Consider the following 15,522-nt stretch of genomic DNA (forward strand, 5'->3'; position numbering starts at 1 on the left):
AGGGCAAATGGTGTTCTCAACTTTAACAACCAGAGAAATCGATTTTCACCATGTGGCTCTTGAACTTGAAGGTAACCTCAGACAGACCTAAATGGGGTGTCCGTTTCCAAATCAAACAAATAAAATATGACAAGAAAACAAAGAACCTGACAAAGAAATTAAGAAGGCAGCCTAACAGAGAGCATCTGTCAAGAAGACTGAAGTAGAACCAAGAGCATCAGAAAGATTATCCATGGTTAACGACACATCAAAATGCTTTAATGATAATACAATGCTCAATGAATAATTCATATTCATATGAATGCTGTTGTGTAAACTGTGTATAGAAGGATCTGGAAGGAAAGTGGGAAAATGTTTAAATTAGTTGAATCATGGTATATGTGAATTTTTCTGTTTGTTTTTTACATTTTCTGGTATTTGTGATTTGTCAACAATGAACTTGTATTTTATCTGGCAAGGCTCATGACTGCAAACCGCAGAAACTGATGCTGGTTACCATCCCTCTGTAAGACAGGCAGACAGGCTGAGGACTCAAAGAACTGATGTTGCAGCTTGCAGAATTCCCTCTGCTTCCGGGGGGGGACATCAGTCTTTTTTCTCTTAAGGCCTTCAACTGATGGGATGAAGCCCACCCACATTTGGAAGTGTAATCTGCTTTACTCAAAGCCTACTGATTTAAATGTGAATCTCATCTAGAAATACCTTTATAGTGAAAAACAATAAATAAGTAAAAATAAAAAATAAAAATACCCTTACGGCTATATCCAGACTAGTGTTTGGCTAAATATTTGGGTAGTGTGGCCTAGTATGTTAACTATCACAGCCACCAATTGGTGAACCCAGGTAGAGTGCCAAAATCCCGGCAGCCAGAATATGGGGGCCCCTCCCCAGTACAAGCCTACCTTCACTCCGACAGTGAGGAGCAGGGCTCCGTGCCTCCTCAGTACTACCTAATGAGAGGTGTCCAGACATAGGAAGGGAAGCTAAGGGCTGCACAGCCTTAAAAAATGACAAATATTTGGCACAGTTACACTCATAAGCAAAATATATATATATTTTTCTCCTCACTAAGGGTTTTCAGGTCCAGCAGCAAGTTTTTAGTGAGATTTGGAGACCATGAGTCACATTAGCAGGTTTTGTGACTTCACCCTGTAACCCAGCAGCTCCTGTACCCACAGTGATTTCCTCTTGCTGACTCTTCTGTGCTGGGCAGCTGATCACCAGCCACTGGTCACCCATGGCAGAAGCTGGGCTCTGCCTCAGTGCTGCCATTCTGTCAGTCCCCGATCCTCTTGCTTCGAATATCCCTCCTCTCTGTCCCTGCGGCACCAGGCTGGCCCAGGTTTTCATCATGTCTCATGTGGACTAGACCCTAGATCTCCCAGGGCACCTGGGTGGCTCAGTCGGTTAAGCGTCCAACTTCGGCTCAGTTCATGATCTCACGTCCATGGGTTCAAGTTCAAGCCCATGTCAGGCTCTGCGCTGACAGCTCAGAGCCTGGAGCTGCTTCGGATTCTGTGTCTCCCTCTCTTTCTCTGCCCCTTCTGTGTTCACACTCTGTCTCTCTCTCTCAAAAAATAAACATTGAAAAAACTAAAACAAAAAAGAGGACCTGAATCTCCCATGTTCCCTTCTCTGCCACCTCTAACCATCCTCAGAGGCCTTCAAAGTTGAGCTTCTAAAACACAGTGCACATCCTGCGGTTCTGAGCCTTGCCCGTCTACCTGTGGGTCCCATGCCCAGAGTGTGGAGACAGGTGCCACCTGCTCCAATCTGCCAGCTGTAGGGGACTTCTCACACAGCGAGAACGGAGTAACAAGTTGGAAAGTACAGAATTTCAAGTAAATCTACTTTTCCCACCCAAGGAGGTAAAATGAAGCTTAGATTTACTCTACTTTGCTCAAAGTGTTTTTCTGGGTAAAATTTTCAACTTCTAGCCCTTATTGTAAATAACTGGTTATCTACATATGTATTGATGGAACCCTATCTTACCCTTTGACGTGTTCGTGTATATACATATCCGTTCACTCGACGAAGGTTCACGGAGTGCCTGGCCTCTGTCTGGCACCATGGCAGCCACTGAGTGCACCCAGATGTGTAAGAAAAGGCCCGTCTGCTAGGGGTTAGCGCATGCATCAGTTCTTCCTGGCCACAGGCCTGGTATCGGGGTTAGATTATTAAATGTCTGCCACAGCAGTGGGCACCCAGCCTGCTGCAAGTCTGAGAGTCGAAAATAGTTATTTGAACATTTTATTGGAACTCCGTACACAAAAAAATTAATAAAAATGTGTTTATCTCTTTCACCAGTCTATTAAGAGAGATAAAAGGCCAAAACAAAGCTGGGCCAGAATTGAGCTACTCTGTAACTATTCATCATTTTCAAAAGAAAAAAAGGGAAAAGCATCTCTTTCTCTTGGCTTCTTTTCCTGCTCAGTGTGGTAAATCCATCAGCTAAGCTTTCTCCTGTCTCCTTATTTCCATTCCGATTGCTGCATATGCCAGAGGCTACTGAGTCACTTATCTTTAACAGATGTAACAGTTACTCAAACTCTCCAAAATATTTGGTAATTGTGGAAAGAAGCACATTTGTGAGGCTTTATTCCATGGATATAATTTTGGCTATGCAACTTTTAGTGAAAAGCATAAAACATCCTAAAGCTTCTCTCAAAACACCCACTAATCTCATCTTTTCTTAAGTTTATTTATTTTGAGAGAGAGTGAGGGAGAGGCGGGGGTGGGGGGTGGCAGTGAGAGAGAGAGAGAGAGAGAGAGAGAGAGAGAGAATCTCAAGCAGGCTCCGTGCTGTCAGTGCAGCTGTTCTGGGCTCAATCTCAGAGACCGTGAGATCATGACCTGAGCTGAAATCAAGAGTCAGAGGCTTAACTGACTGAGCCCCCCAGGCTTCCCCTAATCTCATTTTTAAAAAATATAAAGCAAACCACACACCCATCTGTATCCTGCTCTCTACTAAATAATCTTAAAATCAAGTGAAAAATCACAGCATATAGCAAGCAAACCAATACTTTGTTTAGATAATTGAAGGGTGCCTGGGTGGCTCAGTTGGTCAAACATCCAACTTCATTTCGGGTCATGATCTCATGCTTTGTGAGTTTGAGCCCTGCACTGGGTTCTGTGCTGACAGTTCAGAGCCTGGAGCCTGCTTCGGATTCTGTGTCTCCCTCTCTCTCTGCCCTTCCTCAGCTTGTTCTCTCTCTCTCTCTCTCTCTCTCTCTCTCAAAATAAAGAAATATATAAACATTGAAAAATTTTAGACATAGTTGAAAGTGGATGACTTAAATCAATTGCCGAACATTTATTTTCTTTCTAAAATTCAAACTTAGATTCTCATGGCAATAGAACGTGTCCCAATCTGCAAATTGGGACAACTACAGGTTTGGATCTAACTTCTTTCATGTCAATCTAAACAAACTACCCTTTTTGTCTTCTGCGCTGGCAAAGCCCAGGATTGTGTTTCCAAACCTGCTATTAATGATCATCAGCAATGAAAATAACTACAGGGGATTAAACAGGCTCCCCAATCAAGTTTCACTGGTCATTCCAACCACCTTCTACTGCCCCTGTGCATGACTCACCGCTCTGGTCATGCTGAGCTACTCTTCAGTACTTTAAGCCATGTGCATCCCTTCTATTTTCTTTCCTTGGCCTCGTCCTGGGCCTGTCTGCCCTAAAAGAAGGCTCTATACTCTTCTCACCATCCAAAAACTTTCTTTCCATTTTTCAAAGATGAAAAGAGGTGTCCCTTCCTTCTTGAAGCCTCCTTTGACCCTGCAAGTTCACAGTCTTCCCTTCTTAAAGGACAAGGACTCTCCTTGAGTGAGGTGGGGGAAGGGAGACCCTTCACTATCTCATCATCTGTAAATCTTAGCTATTGCAGGAGCATTCCAACGGACCATCCAGTCGTGAATTCACTTTCTTTTGAAATTCACTCTGAGATCTACCAGAGTTCTCATTGTAAAATAAATTCAATCATGGCCCTCTCCTGCTTAAAATCTTCTAGAATTCTAAATTCTAGAGTGATGAAAGATCTACAACTCAGGCTCCAGAAACATGGCACACTGAGCTAATGCAAACCTTACTCCCAACTGTACAACATTGTCACCACCACATGAAATTTTAGATAAAAGATGGCAAAAATTGGGGCACCTGGGTGGCTCAGTTGGTTAAACATCTGACTTCACCCAGGTTATGATCTCATGGTTCATGAGTTTGAGCCCCATGTAGGGCTCTGTGCTGACAGCCCAGAGCCTGGAGCCTGCTTCAGATTCTGTGTCTCCCTCTCTCTCTCTGCCCCTCTCCAGCTTACACTCTGTCTCTCTCTCTCTCAAAAAATGAGTAAACATTTAAAAAAATGTTTAAAAAGATGGCAAAAATTATTTGAAAGGCATAGATGTGCTCAAAAGCTCCAGGTGTCAGAGTAGTAAACTTATAACTTGAGTCTCAGATATGGGGTGAGGGCAGGAATTAGATCTGGATGCGGGCCCCAAAGACTAGGAATGGGATTTTAACACTCAAGCAAGGGCAGGAGATGTGGTGTTGGGCCCACAGGAAGCACGGAGTTGAACTGAGACCCTTAAACAAACGGAGAGCCTGGATGATCTGTCCTTTCATTAAAGAGGGCCTAAAAAATTCTCCCTACTTTTCCAAGAAAGCAGCAGTAAAGTGAGCTCTGCCAAGGGTCCTGGGAAAACATCTCCCATGAATTATGGAGGCTCCAAACCTGCACCATTCAGGAGTTGAAATTTATAATACCTCCATTATGTGGAAATTTCCAAGCTAAACTTTTAGTATGAAAATTAGTCCCAGGCTGGTGAAATTTCTAGTTCCTTAGAAGAAGAAAAGATAAACTATACTCAGGGATAGTTTCTTAATTGAAAATACAAGTGACTTCCTTTAAAGAAAAAAATCCTAAATAAATGAGCTCACAAACAAAAATTATAAAACACAAGAGAAAACAACTCACCACAGACACATCAAATAGAAAGATTAGCAAGAACTTGAGATAATAGTAGAATTGGAAAGGAGTGATAAAATAAAGGTGTTTAAAATTGTGTTTTAAAATGTGTAGAAACCATCACTAAAAACTAGGACAAGATCCAAATAGTTCCTCCAAAACTGAAAGAAATATTTCAATTTTTGAAATTTAAAATCCAGTGGGTAGATTAACTGGAGATGTTGGACAGAGCCAAAAAAAAGTCTTGTACCTTCAAGAAATTTCCCAGAACTACAACATAGAGAAAGGATTGGAAAAGTGAAAAGGGGGTGAAGATACTTGGAAGATAAACCAAAAAGGTCTAACATATATCAGTTTTTGTTACCTAAGAAACCACTCTGTGCTGGTTATTGATTCATTGCCTCTCAGCTCCAAATTCATACTTTTCGCCAGTTCCATGAAAATGGATCTGGGCCCTTTAAATATATATTTTTAAAGTTTATTCATTTATTTTGAGAGAGAGAGTGCCATCAGGGGAGGGGCAGAGAGAAGGGGAGAGAAAGAGAATTCCAAGCAGGCTCCATGTTGTCAGCACAGAGCCCAAGTTGGGGCTCAAATTCATGAACCATGAGATCATGATCATGAAGTGAGGTTTATCCACACTTGAATTCCAGGAATACAAGTTTGGTTTCATATTTGAAAAATTAATGCAGAAGAGGACACTTGTTGGGATGAGCACTGGGTGTTGTTTGTAAGCTAACTTGACAATAAATTATATTTATAAAAAATAAATAATTTTTAAAAAGAAAAAAAAGAAAAATTAATGCAATTCACCATATCAACAGACTGAAAAAGTAAAAATATGATCATATCAATAGATGCAAAAGAAAAACCCATTTGATATAATTCAATACCTATTTATAACTTAAAAAATCAATTTTCAACAAATGAGAAACAGAAGGGACTTCCCCAGTCTGATAAAGAGCATCTGTGAAAAACCTGTAGCTGGCATCATATTTCATGGTGAAGGAATGAAAGCTTTCTATCTAGGATAGTGAACAAGACATGTATATCTACACTCATTGTTTCTAGTCATCATTGTTTCGGAGGGCCTACACAGCATGATAATGTAGGAAAAAGAAACAAAGGACACACAGATTAGCAAGGAATAAATAAAACTGCTCTTCTTCACAGACAGCATTGTTTAATACAGAAAATGTGGAGGAATCTTTTAAAATATTCTAGAACTCATAAGTGAATTTCACAAGGTTGTAAGATATAAGGCCAACCAACAAAAATCATTTATATTTCTAGATACATGAATAACTGAAGGCTAAAATTAAAAACACTTTATTTGCAATAGCATCAAAAAAACCCCTAGGAATGGGGTGCCTGGGTGGCTCTGTCAGTTAGGCTTCTGACTCTTGGTTCAGGTCATGATCTCACTGTTTGTTTGTTTGAGCCCGTACTGGGCTCTGCGATGACAGCAAGGAGGCTGCTTGGGATTCTCTCTCCCTCTCTCTCTGCCCCTTCCCTACTCATCCCCCTCCCTCAAAATAACTAACTAAAAAAAACAAACAAACAAACAAACAACAAAAAAACCACACCTAGGAATGAATTTAATAAACAATGTGTAAGACCTAAATATGGAACATTATAAAACATTCTGAAAGAAATTAAAGAGAGCCTAACTAAATGGGGAGATTCATCATTCTTGTGTTGGAAGACATAAGATTGAGATGGCAATTCTGCTTTAACTGATTAGTCTGTAGATTTAAACAATCACAATCACTGTCACGATCCCAGAATTTGTTTCTTATAGAAATCGACCACAGTTCTCAACTCTATCTGAAAATATGAAGAACCTAAGATAGACAAAAGTTTTTAAAAAGAAGGCTGTTATAGGGCATATATAACCTGATTTCAAAACTTTACATTCACGGACAATATTCAAGATAATGTGCTATTGGTGGATGAGACAGACAGACCAATGCAATAGACTAGACAGCCCAGGAATTGACCCCATCATTCTTTGCTCAATTGACTTGCAGCAAAGTTGCCAAAGCAAGTCAGCGGAGAAGAGAGCCCCTTCAGCCACTAATGCCTGTACAACTGGCTGTCCAGACACAAGAAAGTTGAACGTCAATCTTTAGCCCACACCATACCTAAAAGTTAGCTCAAAATGCAGCATGGATCCAAATATAAAAGTTACAGTCATAAAGCAAATTGGAGAACCTTTGTGCTCTTGTGGTAAGCAAAGATTTCTTAGGCAGGACCCAAACCTTTATAAAAGACAGACATCATTGTCTAATACAGAAAATGTAGAGGAATCTTTTAAAATATTCCAGAACGAAAATATAAAAAGAAAAGAAAAAATATCAGACTTTGAAATTAAAACATTTTCCTCTTTGAAGATAACATTAAAAATGAAAAGGCAAAAAAAAAAAAAGTATGAAAAAGCAAGATGCAGACTGGGAAAATATATTTATAAAACTACATCTGTTAAAGAACTTGTATCTGGGCACCTGGGGGGTGGCTCAGTAGCTCATGATCTCATGGTTGGTGGGTTCAAGCCCCACATTGGGCTCTGTGCTTGGGATTCTCTCTCTGCCCCTACCCCACTTGCACACATGCTCTCTCTCTCTCTCTCTCTCTTTCAAAATAAATAAATACACTTTTTAAAAAAGAACTTGTATCCAAAATAGATTGAGAATCTTGCCACTAAATGATAAGACAAACAAGCGAATTTTAAAATGGGCAAAATAGGGGCGCCTGGGTGGCTCAGTTGGCTAAATGTCCGACTTCGGCTCAGGTCATGATCTCACCGCTCATGGGTTCGAGCCCCGCGTCGGGCTCTGTGCTGACAGCCAGCTCAGAGCCTGGAGCCTGTTTTGGATTCTGTGTCTCCCTCTCTCTCTGGCCCTCCCCTGTTCACGCTGTCTCTCTCTCTGAGAAATAAATAAAACTTTAGAAAAATAATAAAAGAAAATAAAAACATAAAATGGGCAAAATATTTGAAGAGACACTTTATACAGATGAGTTAAATGATACTCAACATCACTAGGTATCAGGATCACGCAAATTAGAGTAATGAGGTACAACTACCTACCCGCTAGAATGATGAAAACAAAAAGGATGGACAGTGCTGTGTCAGTGAGCTACTGAAGCATCTGTGTTGGGGAGGGAAAATGATACAGCCGTTACAGAAAAACATTTATGTCAGTTTCTTGTAAAGTTAAACATACACTGATCATATGCTCACTCGATTCCATTTCTAGGTATATCTCCTAGAGAAATAAAAGGTATGTCTGAAAAAAGAGTAAGGTGTAATGTCCATCACAACACCGTTCATTAGAGCCTCACACTGGAGGCAGCCCGAATGTTTATCGACTAGAGAACAGATAAATCACTCTGTGTCTGTGTGAAGGAATACTACTTGGCAATAAAGAAGAATGACCGCTAACGTGAGTGAATTTCAAAAACCTCGTGCTGAGCTAAGGAAGTAGCCATAGAAGACTCTAACTGTAGTACTGTTTCGTTTATATGTCATTTTATGAACGGCAAAAATATAGTAACAAAACGTGGGTTTCCTGGGACCAGGATAAGGGAGAGGAAATGTCCCCATATAGGATCTAAATGATACTGCTCCTTAACCCTTTACTTACTGTGTTGTGATCATTTGCTTATGGGTACTTTCTCCACTGATTTATGAATTCAACAGCAGACACCTGTGGCCTTGGTCTTTTTTTTTTCCCCCCAGGCTCTCATGCTGAAGGAATTCCATAAATGCTTACTGAATAGTGATTGATGTGAATCTGGCAGAGCTCAGTTTAAAATTTTTTAATGTTTATTTTAGAGAGAGAGGGAGATAGAGAGAGAGAGAGAGAGGGTGCATGCTGGGCAGGGGCAGAGAGAGACATAGAAGTGGAAGGAAGCAGGCTCCAGGCTCCAGCTCTCAGCACAGAGCCCCACACAGGGCTCAAGTTGTGAGATCCTGACTGAGCCTGAATCTAACCCTTAACTGACTGAGCCACTCAGGGATCCCCAAGCTATAGTTTTAAGTGAGCTTTGTCAAGGACCCCTGGGGGGTTCAGTTGGTTAAGCATCTGACTTCAGCTCAGTTCATGATCTTACAGTTTGTGAGTTCGAGCCCCATGTCAGGCTCTGTGCTGACAGCTTGGAGTCTAGAGCCTTCTTGAGGTTCTGTGTCTGCCTCTCCCTCTTCCCCTCTCCTGTTTGCACTCTGTCTCTCTCAAAAATAAATAAACATTTTTATGAGGCACCTGGGTGGCTCAGTCGGTTAAGCATCTGACTTCAGCTCAGGTCAGGTCATAATCTCACAGTTCTTGGGTTCGAGCCCTGAATCAGGCTCTCTCTCTGACCCTTCCCTGCTCACATTGTCTCTCTCTCAATCTCTCTCTCTGAAAAAAAGAAACATTAATTAAGAAAATAAACATTTCTAAAAAATTTAACTATAGCTTGATACCACTTTTTTTTTTTAAATGTTTTATTTATTTCAGAGAGAGAGAGAGAGAGACAGCATGAGCAGAGGAGGGTCAGAGAGAGAGGGAGATACAGAATCTGAAACAGGCTCCAGGCTCTGAGCTGGCTGTCAGCACAGAGCCCGACACGGGGCTCAAACCCATGAACCGCAAGATCATGACCTGAGCCGGTCAGACGCTTAACCGACTGAGCCACCCAGGCGCCCCAGCTTGATACCACTTTTAAGGAATGGCCATATACTGGTTCTTATCTTTCCTTTCTCCTTATTTATGGAGTAAAAGAATCACCTTTCTTAAATTTTTAAATATACATTTAGGGGCACCTGGGTGGCTCAGCTGGTTAAGTGTCTCACTCTCAGTTTCAGCTCAGGTCCTGATCTCTTGGTTTCATGAGTTCAAGCCCCGAGTAGGGCTCTGTGCTGACAGTGCAGAGTCTGCTTGAGATTCTCTCTCTCTCCTTCTCTCTCTGCCCCTCCCCCATTCATGCTGTCTCTGTCTCTCTCAAAATAAATACACTTTTTAAAAAAAGATGCATTTAACACCAACCACATTCCATAACACACAAAAAAGAAAAGCAGTTTCCTTGGAATGACAACTAGTCAAGATGCCTCAGCCTGAATATCAGTTTGCATCCGCATAATCTCAGGAGGGCCCTCCTGCATTCCCCAAGAGACCTGCACATTTGGGGTCCCTAATGCAGTCTGTGCTAGAGCCCCCATCGGGAACCTCCCCGCTCTCATCTGGAAGCTTACAATACTGGATAGTTGCATAAAGTTCTACTTATACAATTCAATTAACTATAATAAACTTATTAACTAAAAAGCATACTTGGAGGGCACCTGAATGGCTCAATCAGTTAAGCGTCCGACTTCGGCTCAGGTCATGATCTCATGGTTTGTGAGCGGAAGCCTCGCGTCGGGCTCTGTGCTGGCAGCTCAGAGCCTGGAGCCTGCTTCAGATTCTGTGTCTCCCTCTCTCTCTCTGCCTCTCCTCACTCCCGCTCTGTCTCTGTCTCTCTCTCAAAAATAAACATTAAAAATTTTAACTTAAAGGAGCATAACTGGAGTAATTAGAGACTAACTGCTACTAATGCAGGGCCAGACTACAATGGAGGTAAAAGAAAATGCAGCAGGAGAAGACAGGGAAGGATGGTGGGCTACCTCCCAAAGTGGACGCTAAAGACATGGGACTCCCCAGGGCACCCATTTTTTTCAAGGTAGGAATCAGACTTCATACTTAGGAGGAGAGTGGTGATATATTAACCAAGATGTGCCTTGTTAACTATTTTGTTCCCAGTTATTAGTACAAATTTGTGTTCATTACCTCTTGCTACATAACAAATTAGCCCACTATTTAATAACTACAAATAGCAAACATTCATTTAAGATAGAGCTTAGCTGGGTGTCTCTGGCTGAGGGTGTCTCATGAGATTGCTGTTGGACCATCAGCCAAGGCAGTAGATATCGCAAAGCTCGCTCGTGTAAATGTGGGCAGGCCTCAGCAGACCTCTGTAAAATCCAAGTGTATTCGCATTGTTGCAAGCAGACCTCAGCTCTTTGCCATGTGGAATTCTCCGCTGGCTGCCCGATGTCCTCATGACAGCTTGGATGAGAGAGAGACAGACAGAGAGAGAGTGTGTATGTGTGCACCAGGGCATTCAAGATGGAAACCACAGTCTTTTTATAACAACCTTGGTTGTTATAACCGTCTACCTCTTTGGCACTACTCTACTTATTAAAAAGCAATTCGTAAGTTTGGCCTACACTCAAAGGGTGGGGATTATACAAGGGAATAAACACTGGGAGCAGGGGATCATTGGAGACCATCTAGAGGCTTCCTGCTGTAGAATTCTGGTGGACTCTTCATAAAAAGGTGTTCAGTAAATGAAACAGATAGGAGCAGGCTGCCTTTGGACTTGAACTTCACTCTTCCCGGGGCCTCCACCCTGCTGGCCTACTCCATCAGATTTTGGACTAACCAAGCCTCCACCTTCCATGAGTCAATTCCTTAAAATCTCTCTCTCTCTTCTTCTCTCTCTCTCTTTCTCCCTCTTCCCCCACACTCCCCCCACCCCCCACCCCTCCCTGTTGGTCCTGTTTCTCTGGACAAACCTAACTAATACTAGGGGTTGATAATATCTGGGTCCAGATGAGTGGAAGTTCATTTTACCGTTCTATCTACTTTTGAATGTTTGAAATTCCCCATAATAATAGAAATTAAAATCACAATAAAATCATCTCTCATGGTGATTCTTTTCTTTCCATGCCATTGTTTAGACATTTAGAGAAGCAAGATGATACTTGGTAAGTAGCAATACTGAGGAACGCATTCCCTGGGGAAGTTTGGCCTGTCACCGAGACGGCCACAGCGGCACGTTGTCATGGTGCAAAGCACAGTGGTATTTTGTGGCCACCCACCTCGCAGGCTCAGGAAGTGATTTGTCACCCCCGTAGTCATGGCTCTGCATCAGAGGGGCAGACTCACACAAACGAGGCTCGGGAGAGTGACAGCTACTTTGGCATGCCAGTATGCTCTCCTATAATGAGTCTGACTGACAAGGGTGTGGGACACATGAGTCTTTTTCCAGAAGCTTCTCTCCCTCTAGGCAAGAAGCTATGCAAAGTGTTTTATGAGCTTGGAATCAGAGCCCAGGAACTTGCTTTCCCAATGTTTACCGGCATCAGGCTAAGGTAGCCTTCCCCACAAGGCCAGGACGGGGAAGGCACCAGAGTCCGGGATAGGTGTCCCCATGCCCTGCCAGGTTGGCCTCTGGGCTCTCCTCTCCTTGCTACCAAATCAAGCCAAACACCCCCTATGGACAGGCATTTCCTTTCTTCAAATATGTTAATACCTTTAATCTAATTATTGTTGACTTTTGCATTCCAAGGAACCATTTTATCTCTTTAAGGTGTCTTTGGATATTTTTGCTCATATCAGCATTGTCTTGACCTTTACGATTCTAATGGGCATATCACTTCTTTCAGTCCCAAAATTTCAGTTATAGTGTGGCCATAACTACTATATGAATAAATATCTTCAACTACCCAAGGGTTTTCTCATCTGTCTCCTTCCCTCTTGGGTCCAGCTGCTCCAAACAGCAGAGACATTACTTTAAGATACTTTTTTGGGGGGTGAGAGAGGGCACAAGTGAGCGAGGGGCAGAGAGAGAGGAGAGAGAGAATCCCACGAGGGGCTTAGAGGTTGTTGGGGGTGTGCAGAGAGAGAAGTGGGGCCACCCAAAGAAGGGCTCACGCTCACGTGAAGCAGGGCTTGTGCTCACCTGAAGCAGGGTTTGTGCCCACTTCAGTGGGACTCGAACTCACAAACCATGAGATCATGACCTGAGCCAAAGTCAGGTGCTTAACTGATTGAGCCACCCAGGCACCTTAAGATACTTTCTAATGGTTTCTTATGGCTTCCCAAAGTCATAATCTACCCTCTACCTATCTTTCTAGCTCTGTTTTCCACTGGACAACTTCTGCTCCAGGAAAGCTGGTCTAGCTGACATCCGAAGAATACAGCCTGACCTGTTTCATTGTTGTATCCTTGCTTACACCATTCTTTCTGCATTAAAAAACTGAATTGTCACCTGTTTCTCAAGACACAGCTCAAATTCCACCTCCTTTTGAAATTATCTGATTATCCTAATCATAGGTGACAACTATTTCTTGTGGGAAAACTTAATTGTCAGGGGAGGCATCACTGGCTACAGCCCGTACAGTTGCACAGGAGTCCCATGCTTAAAAGGTCTCTACACTTGGTGTAATGCTCTGCTATTCCTGTCTTGAAATTCTTTTTTTTTGTTTGTTTGTTTCAATAAAGGAATGTCCAAAATATTTGTCAAAGATTCTAAAGAATGAATCACAGGGCCTTTGAAAAGAAATTAATATTTTGTACATTTTTATTTCATGTAATTGCTGGTAAATTTGAGATGATTTCCAGCCATCGTATTCTTTCTCCAAGCTTTGACCTAACTGGTGAGTGTTCCTTTAATCTCTTAACTTGAATTAAGTATTCACTCTTGCTTTGAATTAAGTATTTTATTATTCCATTGATCCCTGTATAAACTTTTTAGTTATAATCATACACAAATCTTTGTGTTTACACTAACGACCAAATCATGAATAATTAATAGAGTCTAGTAAACTATACCCTCAAATCCTAACACCTTCCAACACTTTTAATTCTATTGTTACCCCTATAGACTTTTGTATTGCCCTTGTCACTCATTTTAATTTCCATGAGACATTACTAGTATGGCTTCACAAAACAATATTCCTTTATGTTTATCTGTGTATTAGCCTCTTTGTTCTTTTTGATTCCTTTCAGCGTTTTCAGTTCAATCTGAGATTATTTTCCTTTGGACTTAAGAATTCACTGTAGTCTTTTGGAGACTTGGGGGGCTCAGTGAGTTCTAAATTTTTGAGGAACTCTTTTCCACAGTGGTTGCATCGGTTTACATTTCCACAAATAGCACCCAAGGGCTCCCTATTCTTCAAACCCTCACCACACTTGTTATGTGTTGTCTTTTGAGACTAGCCAGTCTAACAGGTGGGAAATGGTATCTCATTGTGGTTTTGATTTGAATTTCCCTGATGATGAGCAATGTTGAGTTCCTTTTCATATACCTGTTGGCCATTGGTATGTCTTCTTTGGGAAAATGTCTGTTTTGATCCTCTACCCATTTTTTAATCCAGTTATTTGGATTTTTGCTATTGAGATGTATGAGTTCCTTATACAGTTTGGATATTAACCCCTGAGATGTATGGTTTGCAAATATTTTCTCCCATTCCATAGGTTGCCTTTTTGTTTTTGTTTATTATTTCTTTTGTTGTACAGATTTTTTTGGTTTGATAGAATCCTGCTAACATATTTTTGCTTTTTTGCTGTACTTTTGCTTTCAGATCCAAAAACCATTACCAAGACCAATGTCAAGGAGATTTTCCCCTACACTTTTTTTTCTAGAAGTTTTGTAGTTCCAGATCTCACATTTAAGTGTTTAGTCTATTACAAGTTAATGCTTGTGTACGGTGTGAGGTAAGATTGATTTCATTCTTTTGAAATTCTTAATCATTTTTGAACAAAGGTTAATAGATTGTCATCTTGTTCTGGGACCCACAAAATATGTAGCTGGATCTGATAACTGTGCCCACTGAGGAAAAAAACTTGGATCGCTGTTTTAGCTGACCCAGTCGTGCTCAGAACACAGGTATCTAATTTCTAACAGGGTTAGTAACTGTGTTACAAAATTATTCACTTCCTTTTCATTTCAATCAACTTAATCTACTGAATATTTATTAGGCTGGTTTTAAACAAGGAACCAATAGTTCCTTAATCCTGCCCCCCAAAAAACAATTACATTTTCAAAAGAACATGCCAAGTGAGCCTCTAACAGTTACATTCTAGTGGGAGGCATTTCCGGTGGGGCATGATTGTGAGGCAGGCGAGCCTTGGGAGCGAGCGCACGGGGGTTTTAGGTCGGGGTAGTGAGGTTTAACAGACAGCCCTGAATTGTTCTGCTTTTTACAGCTCTTCCCTTCTCTTCACTTTAGGTATTTCTCTCCGTGGCTTATGGAAATAGCATGAGAGTTCTGCTTCTAGGAAGAACACATGACATTTGTTTAGTAAGACTGAATAGCCCGCCAGGACTGCCTGGGGCCTCTGAGTGTGGTGATACGATGGACTTTTTTTTCCCCCTTATTTTCCTTTTATTTTCAATTCTAGGGAAACAAGAAATGCATTTTCATGACTTTGATCTTATCTACCACAGCTCTTTGTACATTGGAGGCTCATGATAAATATTTTATGAATGAAATAAAAAGCTAATAGGGGCGCCTGGGTGACTCAGTCGGTTAAGCATCCGACTTTGGCTCAGGTCATGATCTCACGGTTCATGGGTTCAAGCCCCGCATCGGACTCTGTACTGACAGCTCGGAGCCTGGAGCCTGCTTCAGATTCTGTGTCTCCCTCTTCCTCTGCCCTTCCCCTGCTTGTGCTCTCTCTCTCATAAATAAGTAAATCAACATTTTTTTAAAAAAGCAGCTAATAGACCAAACTAGCCATAAGAAG

The 15,522-nt window shown here is 41.6% G+C and overlaps 1 long non-coding RNA gene across 2 annotated transcripts in view; it reads left to right on the forward strand.

Annotated features, from left to right (window-relative positions):
* Positions 1 to 15,282, forward strand: part of LOC144224182 (uncharacterized) — a 33,785-nt gene extending 18,503 nt beyond the window's left edge. For both annotated transcript variants that reach the window (XR_013332974.1, XR_013332975.1), the window contains exons 3-6: positions 8,230 to 8,415; positions 10,549 to 10,669; positions 14,540 to 14,662; positions 15,006 to 15,282. This is a non-coding gene — a long non-coding RNA (uncharacterized LOC144224182). The remainder of the gene's footprint in view (positions 1 to 8,229; positions 8,416 to 10,548; positions 10,670 to 14,539; positions 14,663 to 15,005) is intronic.
* The last annotated feature ends 240 nt before the right edge of the window (positions 15,283 to 15,522 follow it).

Source organism: Crocuta crocuta, unplaced genomic scaffold, assembly GCF_008692635.1.
Source record: "Crocuta crocuta isolate KB4526 unplaced genomic scaffold, BGI_CrCroc_1.0 scaffold11, whole genome shotgun sequence".
NCBI lineage: Eukaryota > Metazoa > Chordata > Mammalia > Carnivora > Hyaenidae > Crocuta > Crocuta crocuta.